General features: G+C 42.3%; 1 pseudogene across 1 annotated transcript; it reads left to right on the top strand.

Moving 5' to 3' along the window:
• Positions 1 to 2,364: 2,364 nt before the first annotated feature.
• On the top strand, positions 2,365 to 6,545 carry LOC147890766 (pentatricopeptide repeat-containing protein At2g39620-like; annotated as a pseudogene). The gene is made up of 3 exons (XR_015542577.1): positions 2,365 to 2,679; positions 2,795 to 2,862; positions 2,945 to 6,545. The product of XR_015542577.1 is annotated as a pentatricopeptide repeat-containing protein At2g39620-like (transcript).
• The last annotated feature ends 6,215 nt before the right edge of the window (positions 6,546 to 12,760 follow it).

Below are 12,760 nucleotides of genomic sequence, written 5' to 3'. Positions count from 1 at the left end.
AAAAAAGAAGAAAAAGGGGAGCTCATTCCATACAAAGCACAACTTATTGCTAAGGGGTTTAACCAATGTGAAGGTGTGGATTATTATGAAACATATGCACCAGTTGCTCGACTTATGTCTATCAAGATTCTATTGGCTTTGGCCATTTCACATGGGTGGATTGTACGTCATATGGATGTGTCACTATTGCCTTTTTACATGGAGAGTTGAATGAAGACATGTACGTGTAGCAACCTGAAGGTTTTATTGACTAGTAAAGAGAAGTCAGTATGCAAATTGAAAAAGGCTATTTATGGGTTGAAACAATCTTATTGGACCTGGTATAAAAAGATTAACAATTTCTTTTTACAAGAAAAATTTACTAGGTGTACTCATGTCTATTTCAAACATGTCTCAAAAAGGGTCATTGTAGTTGTCATGTATGTTGATGATTTGTTGGTAGCCATTCCAGATGTTGATCTATTAAAAAGAACCAAAATTACACTTCACCAAAATTTTCGCATGAAGGACTTGTGGAATCCACACAATGTTTGGGGTGTTCAAATAGAATGGTATGTAGATAGAAGTGAAGTACATCTTGTTGTTTGGAGGATCAATGGAGTATATGTGTGCACATAACCAGAAGGGTCATCATGACCCTTGGTTTGGGGCCACAAACATTTTTAATGGTTGCATGTAAGGGGGCTAGATAAGTCTTCGCCCAATCCAAATGCCAAGTTGACCCCGCCTCAAGAGGAGGGGCTACAATAGGCGATACAAGGGCCAAAGGATGTTGACTAGGGATAGTGCTAAGACATAGTGAGCCATTGAATAGGTAGATGCATGCTTCTTGTTGCTCTGGCGGGTGGCCGAATGAGCCAAGCTAGACCTTGAAGCTATTCCTTCACTTTGAGAGGGGCACGTGTGAACATATGTCGAGCTTTTTTTCCAAAAGAAAAGGACTTTCTATAAATGCTTTGAAAGAAACAACCATACAAATAAGCAATCTATGAGGTGCTAATCGTGGGCAATTAAGAGAAAAAATTGGCTGTTAGAAAAACCACCTTGTTTCCAGAGAACCTAGCTCACTGCACTATAGGCTGACAACGAGGGAGGAGGACTATACATCTAGCGAACACTCACTCTCTATTTAATACATACAAGAAGATACCTGTAGGCCAAGCCTTGCAAAAATGCTCCCGCCTTTCGACGATTTGCTCTGGATCTTAGCGTCCAATGCTCCCAAATGGTGCATAGGGTGAAAGCGATATCCTACTAGATGACGTTGGGACTGGCTACCGGAGGGACTTGGTGACATCCCATCACCAAGCTATAATGAGTGTGATCTTAGACACCATCTCCCACACACTTGGAGTAAGACGAGGCCAAGAAGGGGAAGTCGCATTTTGTACCTTGGTTTGAAAGACACTCTCACCCTAGGCACAGTGAGTTGAAAAACCTTTGATTGTGAGCCCTTTTGGCAGCCATGTGCTGATGTGGCTATCCAGCTTGAGTCCGTTGCAAAACGAAGGAAGAATTGGTAGCATGACGATGCCTATGCGAGTGCACATGCAGGCAACACTTGTAGTTCAACCGGGATGGCTCCAGTGTTCACGACATTTTTCTCAACAAATCACAAAACTTGGGGTTTCAAATTTTGAAGGTTTTTCTTGAGAATTTGTAGATTTTAAAGCTAAAATATAACTAAATTACCAAAAATTTTGTAGATTTTACAAAATTAAGAAAATCTTTTTTCCAGGTGAAAATGAAAAGCTTGCAGTTTTTCTGCGATAACTGGATGGCTCCCACTTGATTATAGCACTCAATACCAAAAGCCCTCCTTGTAAATCCCGATAAGGTCCGACCAACTTCCGATAACCATGTGCGCGTAAATCCGATGGGCCACATGACTAATGAAATGCAATCTTCGGGAGCCAACATGGATTCTATGAAAGTTTGGGAGTGACCTGGGCACCTCTAACGGACTTATGGCATGGAGGGGAAAAAGGGGGGAAATAATGATGGCTCTTTTGGCTGCTTTTCCCTTGGAAGAGCCTAATTCGATGTTTTTCCTATGATGCATGAGGGAAAATGAGATATGCTATAAAGGAAATGTCACATCAATGGTTCTCAAGAGTGTGGGAAATAGCACCTTGAGGTCTAGAGGGTGGAGTGCTATTTCCACCCTATTTCCCACCTATTTCTCTTCTATTTCTCATGGTGCATTTGCACAGCATAACAGAAATAGCTATTTCTTAGGTCTTTCTCTTAGGTCTTTCTCTTCCATGACATAAGGCCCTTAGTTACCCATAATCATGTCAACCAAGCCAAGTGAAGAAGTCACCCATAATCATGTCAACCCAGCCAAGTGAAGAAGTTGGTATATCAACTCGCGAAGCCTGCAGAAAACGGCAATGGGATCCCAAGTTCAAGGGAAGTTCCCGACGCTCTAGCTCGTCTGCCTACTGGTTGCAACCTCTGTAACTCTCAGAATGACGATCATAATGAACATACATCTAGCACGAGCGGGAGTCGGAGATCCCTGTACCACTAACGTTGCGCATAGTCCGGGTGTTTATCGGAGCAGAGATCCACAATCCGACTGGTTGGCAGCCCATCTGCGTAGGCTATCTAGCCTCGACGCTCCTTCCGGTAAGCAGGAAGACGGTGAAGCTGCCGTGCAGGAATTTTCGCGTTCAGGTACTGCCTTCCTTCCAGTGTATTTTCCAATCGAGAAAATCCGGCCAATCTTTTTACGTGTGTCATTGGGAAAATGTTTTCTGGGGCGACACCCACTTCTGGTCATACTTTGCAGGCAGCTCACTGACTGAGCGCTTATGGAGCATGGATCCCTCCCAGTGGTCGCACAACCGAAAGAGCAAAGTGAGCATAGCTATACCTGTGCAAAAAATTCAGTTCAATAAATTGACGATTCTAATCAGTCTGTTGTGAATCTTAATAACAGACAAACCCAAAATCTCCCGGTTTCAGGCACAAGCTCACCAAAGAGTCGGTACGGATAGACGGCTGGTACAATCCACGTTGGGTTAAGGACATGCTTGCCAATGCATCCACGGGTCAGGCCGAAGACTCAGGCTTGGGGGAGGATTGTGGCAAGGCCGGCCTTAAGGCTGGAGTACAGGCCAATGCATCTAAGGTTCAAAAACTGCAAGAGGAGACTGCCTGGGAAGCTCTTAGCTTAGAGGAGGCACTCACGTCTATGGAACGGATGCCCCAACTGCCCTCGGTTCAGAGCCTTACATGCGTTGTGCACAAGTGCAGAACAAAGAAAAGTCTATCTTACACAAAGCGCTTGCATGCCTATGCATGCGAAGTTGGGCTGGAGGATCATAGGTCTTTTGGGAACTACCTCGTTCCAATGCTGGTGCAAGTAGGAAACGTGTGCGAGGCTCAGCATGTTTTCGATAAGTTGGTTGACCGGAACGTGTATTCTTGGACTTCTCTTATCATGGGTTATATTGAAATTGGAGAATCACAGCATGCCCTCAATCTCTACGAGAAAATGCAAGAGGATTCTGTACATCCTAGCAGGTATACATTTCTGGCCCTACTGAAGGCTTGTGCTAAGCTGAAAGATGCAGGAAGAGGCCAAGAGATACACGCTGAAATTGCCAGCAAGAAGCTTGAAAGAGATCTTTTTGTTGGCAGCGCTTTGGTGGACATGTATGCAAAATGTGGCTTGCTTGCGAAAGCATGGGAAGCTTTTGACAAGCTGCCTGTTCAAGACGTAGTGTCATGGACTGCACTGATCTCAGGATATGCAGAGCATGGTGCTGGTGAGGAAGCGCTGGACTGTTTCGAACAGATGCAGCATCTGGAGGGCCTCTCTCCAAATGCTGTCACATTTGTTTGCAGCTTGAAAGCTTGTGGCAGCATAGGAGCCATAGAAAAGGGTCAGCAAATACACGCTGAGATTGCCCGAAGGGGGCTGGAAAGAGATCTTTTTGTTGGCAGTACCTTGATAGATATGTATGCCAAATGTGGCTTGCTTGCGAAAGCACGGGAAGCCTTTGACAAGCTGTCAGTTCAAGATGCAGTTTCATGGAATGCACTAATTGGAGGATATGCGGAGCATGGGCTTGGTGAGGAAGTGTTGAACTGTGTCGAAGAGATGCAACTGCAGGGTCTCTCTCCAGATGCTGTCACATTTGTTTGCAGCTTGAAAGCTTGTGGCACAATGGGAGCTATAGACAAGGGCCAAGAAATACATGCTGAAATTGCCAGGAAGGGGTTGGAAAGAGATCTTTCTGTTGGAAATACCTTGTTGGATATGTATGCTAAATGTGGCTGGCTTGCAAAAGCAAGGGAAGCGTTTGACAAGCTGGCATTTCGAGACTGTGTCTCGTGGACTGCACTAATCGCTGGATATGCCGAATATGGGCTTGGTGAGGAAGCACTGAACTGTCTCAAACAGATGCAACTGGAGGGTCAGTCCCCAGATGTCGTCACATTTGTTTGCAGCTTAAAAGCTTGTGGCAGCATAGGAGCCATAGACAAGGGCCGAGAGATACATGCCGAGATTGCCAGAAAGGGGCTGGAAAGAGATCTTTTTGTTGGCAACACCTTGGTGGATATGTATGCAAAATGTGGCTGGCTTGTAGAAGCACACAAAGCGTTTGACATGCTGCCAATTCGAGATGTAGTCTCATGGAATGTACTAATCGGAGGATATGCGGAGCACGGGTTTGGTGAGAAAGCGCTGGACTGTTTTGAACAGATGCAGCTGGAGGGTCTCTCTCCAAATGCTGTCACCTTTGCTTGCAGCTTGCAAGCTTGTAGCAGCATAGGAGCTATAGACAAAGGCCAAGAATTACAGGCCAGGATTGCCAGAAAAGGGCTGGAAAGAGATCTTTATGTTGGCAATACCTTGGTGGATATGTATGTCAAATGTGGCTGGCTTGCAAAAGCACGGGAAGCGTTTGACAAGCTGCCAGTTCGAGATGTTGTCTCGTGGACTGCACTGATTGCAGGATATGTGGATCATGGGCTTGGTGAGGAAGCACTGAATTGTTTTGAACAGATGCAAATGGAGGGTCGCTGTCCAGATGATGTCACATTTGCTTGTGGGTTGAAAGCTTGTGCCAGCATTGGAGCAATAGACAAAGGTCAAGAAATACATGTCGAGATTGCCAGAAAGGGTCTAGAAAGAGATTTTTTTGTTGGCAATGCCTTGGTGGATATGTACGCTAAATGTGGCTGGCTGGCAAAAGCACAAGAAGCATTTGACAGACTGCCAAGTCGAGATGTAATCTTGTGGACTGCACTAATTGCTGGATATGCTGAGCATGGGCTTGGTGAGGAAGCGCTGGACTGTTTTGAAAAGATGCAAATGGAGGGTTTCTCTCCAGATGCTGTCACATTTGTTTGCAGCTTGAAAGCTTGTGGTAGCATAGGAGCCATAGACAAGGGCCAAGAAATACACTCTGAGATCGCTGGAAAGGGGCTGGAAAGAGATCTTTCTGTTGGTAACTCCTTGATGGATATGTATGCCAAATGTGGCTCACTTGCAAAAGCACAGAAGGTGTTTGGCAAGCTGCCAGTGCGAAACGAGGTCTCGTGGGCTGCACTAATTGCAGGATATGCCCAACTAGGAGAAAGTGAGATTGTTTTTCATATGCTTGAGAGAATGAGAGGAGAAGGCATAAAGCCAGGTGGGGCTACATTCTCCATTGTTCTTACAGTGTGCAGTCACACAGGTCTGGTGGATGAGGGTCAGAAGTACTTTGAGGCGATGAGCAAAGAATATGGCATCGCTCCAACTATTGAGCACCACACTGGCATGGTTGATCTCCTTGGCCGTTCAGGCCAATTAGACAAGGCAGTAGCAATGGTGAACACCATGCCTTTTTATCCCAGTCTTGTGGTCTGGCGTACTATCTTGGGTGCTTGTCAAAAGTGGGGCAATGTGGAGCTTGGAAAACTGGCCTTCGAACACGCATTGCATTTGGATGAAAAGGATGCTGCAGCTTATGTGCTGATGTCTAACATATATGCAGATGCTCACAGCAGGAGGAATTGATAAAGGTGGAAACAATGAGACTGAAGGAGCAAGCATGAACTGACTTTGTTGGTATAGCACTCCCATTTTTGGTGGGAACACAAGACTTTTGCAAAGCAAAATTATAAATGCAAAGCAGATTCACAGCAACCTCAAAATGAGGGAGGAAGCCATACTTGCAGTGGGTTTCATCAGATATATCCATTGATGATAAGAAAGATGGGTCATAAGGGCACCATGAGAAGTTAGCGATTGGACAAGAGGCCTACTCAACCAACAAGTAGATGATTATATTGAAAATTGTATGCATATTGAAGGAGTGTCCAAAAGTGACAAGGGGACATAAGTCTTTTAACAACACTGTTGTCGATCTTCAACACGTGCTAAGGAGAATGGTTGAGTTTTATGGTATGACATTTGAAGAGTGCCAGGGGCTTCTGAAATTTGTTATAAAGCTGGACGAATTTGAAATTGTCAAGGAGAAAAAGATTGAATGAGTGACCGTCACTCTAATGAACAGAGCTTTTGATCCCTCAATTACAACAGTTGACTCAAAACACTTTAGTGTGCAATTAGAAAAGCACATTTGGCGGCTAGGCGCATTTGAGGTAAGCATAAACTTGAATTGAAAGTGTTTTTAAGAGAAGTATAATGTATTTATTAATGTTTGAATCTTCAATTGTATTTTCAACGGCAAGTTAAGACAGAGGACCATCAAACTCTTGATTGGGTATTTGATTCACAGAAATACGTGTAATTATTAAAGATCAAGTTTAAGGAGGGTATCTGCATGTTGGCGGCAAAGGTAATTTCCAGGTTTGACATATGGTAAGCAATCTCAAGACCCTCAAGTGTATGTTCAACATAAGCAAAGAGTAATTTAAAATCTCCATGCCTTTACTGCAAGGAGTCAACATATGTCGTGGATCCCAAATGGCAGAGGAAAGCGCATAACAGAGATAAGGTTGATACTTGTGTGGGTGTGTGGATTTGTATGTGTGAGAACATATTTTTATACTATGGTCTACACCCACTGTTGGGCGTTGATGACGTCAGTGGGGATGTCATAGTAGCTAAGTCCCTGCTATGCATGATGGAGTTTATGGTTTTCAACCTTGTGAGTGACTATCATGAGATTGAAACTGCACTATGTTGTGTTTTTAGAGGATGAGTTTGGGAATGTTCCTGGATTCATCTAGGTATATGCTTCTGCCGTATTAGCGGACATGCAAATTTCACCTTGTGAAGTTTTCGTCCAAGTTGCGGCCTGCTATTGTGATAATTCTTTCTATCTTAAATGGTGCGTTGCCCTATCAGCTAGATTTAGATTTAGATGCTCGTTGGGGAGAGACTAAAATGAAAATGTTTAGACTTCACAAGCAGTTGTAGCTTGAATGAAGAGATTTTGGACTACCTTTTGATTAGCCTTCTCCTTTAGTGCTAGCCTTCATCATGGCTGAGTCTGCCCTTCACCTCCGGAGTGCCGACAGAAACTCAGTACGAAGACTGTGTATAAATGTATGCTCAAGTATGTGTGGGTGTGTGGATTTGTATGTGTGAGAACATATTTTTATACTATGGTCTACACCCACTGTTGGGCACTGATGACGTCAGTGGGGATGTCATAGTAGCTAGTCCCTGCTATGCATGATGGAGTTCATGGTTTTCAACCTTGTGAGTGACTATCATGAGATTGAAACTGCACTATGTTGTGTTTTTAGAGGATGAGTTTGGGAATGTTCCTGGATTCATCTAGGTATATTGATACAAAATTCAAAGCCGTTCTTTATATCCCTATGTGTAATGTACATATATGTCATTACTGCTTTATGTCGGATCATGGAGAAGCCATTATTTTTGTACATTAATTTTGCCTGGAAGCTTCGTCTTAAAAAGCGTAGGAAGGAGGCACTTCAAGCAATCAAGAAAGTATTGTTGAAAATTGGTCTCTATGGAGGAGACATTCATATCACAACAGATCTTAAAAAATAAAAAATGAAAGGGAAGTATTCATCAAGCCATCTATTAATGGAGTAAAGGTTTCTATCATAGCTACAGGGCAAAAGAAAACAAAGCAGATAATCATGCTACGCTTTAAGAGTGTAGTATGGCATTTGGAGGCATGTATACAATGCAATTAAATATCATGAAGCAGACAGATTTGCACGAACTGTTAAAATAGAAGAATGGAAATTCTTAGATAAGCTTTTCATACTTTTTGACAAACAGACTTGGACCAAGACTGATCACCGTGCATTGGAGGAGGAATTGAAGACTTTTGGAAAATCAATGAAAGAAGCTTGGACAGCTTGCAACATAACACATGCCATGGTAACAAAATTTCATTCTTTTCTCACAGGCATTTTCTTATGTTATCTTTTAACAACACAATGTGACTTCTTGTTTATTCTAAATGCAGCATATTATCTACAATCATCTTTCATATTTTGTACAAAAATATGGATGGCCTGCAATTTGGCCCACTCAAGGAATTGAGAAGTCTCATTACACAGCACGAAATGCATTTTTTTGACATACACAACATTTTGAAGGAGCACAAAAGGCAAACAACCTAAAAGAAGTTTTCCAGTGGTGCTATCGATGTATGCTACAAAGGTTGCAACGTAAGAAAAATGTGGCGACATCAGAAGTCAAACTAGCATTCAAGATGGCATAAAAGAAAGAAGGCAACTCTTGGATAACTCAACATTTGCACATAGATATTCAAAGACTTTTGTGAACCATAGGTGGACAAATAGAGCTTAGGAACTTTGTAACAAAATGTACAATGTATAGCTCAGCAGAGCAAATCAGTGACTATATTATGTAGAATTATTACATGTACACTTACGTTCCTAGAGTAAATCAATGGGTATATGATGCAAGGTTTGAAATTTAATACAACTACTGTCATTGATACAATATGATTCAAAATCATTTGCTAACATTGTAAAATAACTATAGTTAAAACAATGACTATATGATGCTTGAGTTCTGCAATGTACTGAACTAAATTTCTCTAGCTAAGAGTAAATGCCCTCTTTGTCACTTTAATTGCTGGCATCTTTTGAAATCTCATCAATGGAACCTTTGCCTTTTCATCTTCCACATGTTGCTTCTCCTGCTATTGCTGAATTGGATTGTCTTCTTCAAATTGAATGGCTTCATGTACTAAAGTTGGCTCTTTAAACCTGAGAAGATGGTGTTGTCCATGAACATCTAAGTTCAGAGGGCTCATAATGCCACTTGCAAGGGAATAGGCAATGTAAGCAAGATAATATCCTGTCCTAGAGCAGATCTTGCCAAGATAGTAACCAAAAATATTGTAAGTAGATATGTTTTTGACAAGAGTGATCTTGTCCTTTTGGTGGTTGATTTGATCACCTCCCAAAAATTCAGACAAAGCTTTGAAGAACCAAACAGCCGTCTCACCATCCTTGCTTAAATACTGGTGATAAATTAATAGTTTTGCAAAAGAGAGCATCTTGACATAGTGAGAGAGGCTGCAAGATGGCCAAGACCTCTCTCCCTGCTCCCACTATACCTCATAAGGAAGGAACCATCTTCAACAATCAAAACGAGCTTTCCATTATAGGCAACATGAGAATAGAGATATCAAAAGACAAGATCAATCCAATGAAAATGAGAGTAGACTTGTTGGAATATGAAGCCAAAGTGAGTAAAAAATGAGTGTACCAGTGGTTTGATAGTCTAGTGAGTCCTAGATATGCCACATGTTATATTGGGAGATATCCCATAGACATTGTGACTTTCTAGAGTCTAGTGGTACACTATATATTGTTGTACTTATCTATTGTCTAATATATCACTCAACATCAAGCTATCGATACATTGTGAGTATTTGGGTTATTGCCTTACACTTGTACTTTCCTTCCTTTCCATTTTACCTTTCATTATGCTTTCCATATTTCCATTCTGTTCCTAACTAGTTACCATGTCTCTTCATATGGTATCAGAGCCTTCCTTCCTAGCCCTTCCCTTCCTTCTTGCTTCTCCATGAGGTAGAGTGTGGTTGGAAAGAGAAGCTACCCTCTCTTGTCTTGGAGGAGCTCCCCTTCCCTACTCCTCTCCATTGAAGGCTTCATTAACATTGGGATTCTCCTCCAACGTTGTCTTCTCCAACTTGAGCTTCTGCCACCTCTCTTCCCTTTCCTTGGTGAGATCTTCTCCTTCCTTCAGCTACAAAGATGTCCTGGAATGGTGCTGTTTCTGTTGCTCTCTCTGTGACCTGCGGATGATGTGACGCTTCTAGATCTGGAAGCAGAATCACGACTTTGTGTCTTCAGGAAAGTTGTATAGGACCTTGAGTACTATAATTTTTATTTTTCCATCATTGCAATACGAGTTTTCTATGAAAAGATATAGCTCTTGCAAAAAGTGACGAAAATTATTCATGCGCACGCATTTTGTTCTTGAGTTCACGGGATGATAGTTTCCAGCCTACTATCACTATCTTGATCTCCACCTCCATCTTTTGCTGCTCTAGTTAGTGCTCACAAAGCTAAGCTGTAGCTGCCCATGCAGCTGCTTCTGCTGCTCACGCCTCCTATTGCCCACAAAGCTCTATCTTCTCGCCATTCAAGCTGCCACATTGCACACCTCATCCGCCTTCTATAACGGTGTGTAGACTCCACACTAATTTGCAGCAAGAAGATAAAGAAAAATGATCTTGATGTGAGGTACGGTTACTTCCCGGCTTCTTCGATTACTTCTCTGATTGCTCGTGGTGCTAGGCTTGCACATTGAGTGACTCTACTAGTCCTTGTGGCACCTCCGGCCTCTACATCAATTTTTAGGTGATTCTCCATCTTCTATCTTGAGAGTCATGTCCCATGACCACTCCATGTAGCTACCCTGTGGACTTCACCAACACATATTTTGGGGCATCCATGCTTAGTGCTTCATCGACATCGTCATCGACTCGCAGGGATGTGCACACATGTGCAGTGGCTACTTGGAGGACATCTCTTACTTCTAAGAGATCTATTTTTATTATATCTACAGCTTGATATATTTTGGGGTCCTCTGCCCTGGGTAGTTCCCCTAAAATGATATGTATTGAGTGTTTGGTTGTCATTGAGCCTAAAGGTCCTCTACCTTGGATAGTCCTCCTAAAAAGATGTATTGGTTTTCGTATTTTGGTGTGTGGCTTCCTAACATGTCCTGTTATGAAGCCAAGGGGGGATGTACTGTGGGAGCCATGTATTGGCTTTGATTGGTTTAGAGGGGGATGTATTGTGGGAGCCATGTATTGGCTTTGATATGTCTCGTTATCAGGCTTGGCCAAGTTCCAGGATGTTGGTGTATTTCTAGACCTATGAGTTGATCATGTAGCCATGCTATAACATGAGCCTTTGAGCATGTTGAGTCTCAAGCCATGAGAGTGCTTGGATCAACCTCTGAACACGCTCAGACTTTAGTCTCTGAGTTACAGAGGGTGCACAATTTGATGACCGTCATTGTCATGTTCTGTTCTTGGTTCCATTCCAATAGTCTCTCACCTTCGATTATCATTGTCATGTTTTGTTCTTGGTTCCATTCCAGTAGTCTCTCACCTTGCCTTCACGGAGGGGTCTTGGAATATGAAGCCAAAGTGAGTCAAAAATGAGTGTACTAGTGTTTTTATAGTCTAGTGAGTCCTAAACATGCCACATGTCATATTGGGAGATATCCCATAGACATTGTAGAGTTCAGTGGCACACTATATATTATTGTACTTGTCTATTGTCTAATATATCAGTCAACATCAAGCTATTGATACATTGTGAGTATTTTGGTTATTGCCTTGCACTTGTACTTTCCTTCCTTTCCATTTTACCTTTCATTATGCTTTCCATATTTCCATTCTGTTCCTAGCTAGCTATCATGTCTCTTCAAGAGTTACCAAAAGACAAGATCACTCACCTTCATATTCTCATTTGCCTTTAGATCTTTGTCCTTCCAAAGGCTTCCAAAGGAAGATGCTTCTCTTTATGATATCTTCTAGTGCTCTTTTCTACTCCTCCCTTTTTTCGGTCTTATCAAACTTAAAGTCTCTTTGAATCTTCATGAATATCTCGTCATCGATGTCATAGTCTCCCATACACACATGGATAGACATTTCTTTGAGTTGAAGTTGTCTTCCATGACGTGGAAAGGGTCATCCTCCTCAATGATCTCAAAATCCATATCGCAGGCTTGGGCAATCAATGCCAATGCATAATCCTCCCTCAAGTCAAATATTTCTTGAATTTCAAGAAGAGGAATATACTCCATATCTCCAATTTGGAAAGTGGGAAGCAATGGCATAGCACGGCTACAACTTTTAATGTCAAGGCCTTCAATACTTACTAGCCCGTTAAGTGTGTATGACCTTAGTGCCACAAGGTCGGGTGCAACAGCTTCATCTCTCTCCTTGAATACATCTATCAACTCCTCTTTATCCTCCTTCTCTAATAGTTACCCCTCCTCAGAGTCTTGGAGTTCCTTAATATTCTGCTCTTCTGGTTCTTGATCCTAGGGCCTCTCATCTTCTTCCTCATCCTCTTGCATCTCGAAGCCTTCCTTAGTGTCAACTTGGTGATAGTTCAGGTACAATACAAACCCCAAACATTCCTCTAGAAGTTTGCACTTGTTATTGTGCATGTTGCACTCTGCCCTAATATGCTTTGACAAAAGGTCATATCTCTTATGAAGGGAAGTCCTGAATTTATTATCTATCAGTAAATCCTCGATGTGGAAGTAATACTTATTTCCAATAGA

This window comes from Dipteris shenzhenensis, chromosome 18 (genome assembly GCF_047967505.1).
Source record: "Dipteris shenzhenensis isolate YYH24624 ecotype China chromosome 18, Dip_SZ_1.0, whole genome shotgun sequence".
NCBI lineage: Eukaryota > Viridiplantae > Streptophyta > Polypodiopsida > Gleicheniales > Dipteridaceae > Dipteris > Dipteris shenzhenensis.
Note: the sequence above shows the minus strand (reverse complement) of the source record. Positions and strands in the feature narration are given on the sequence as shown.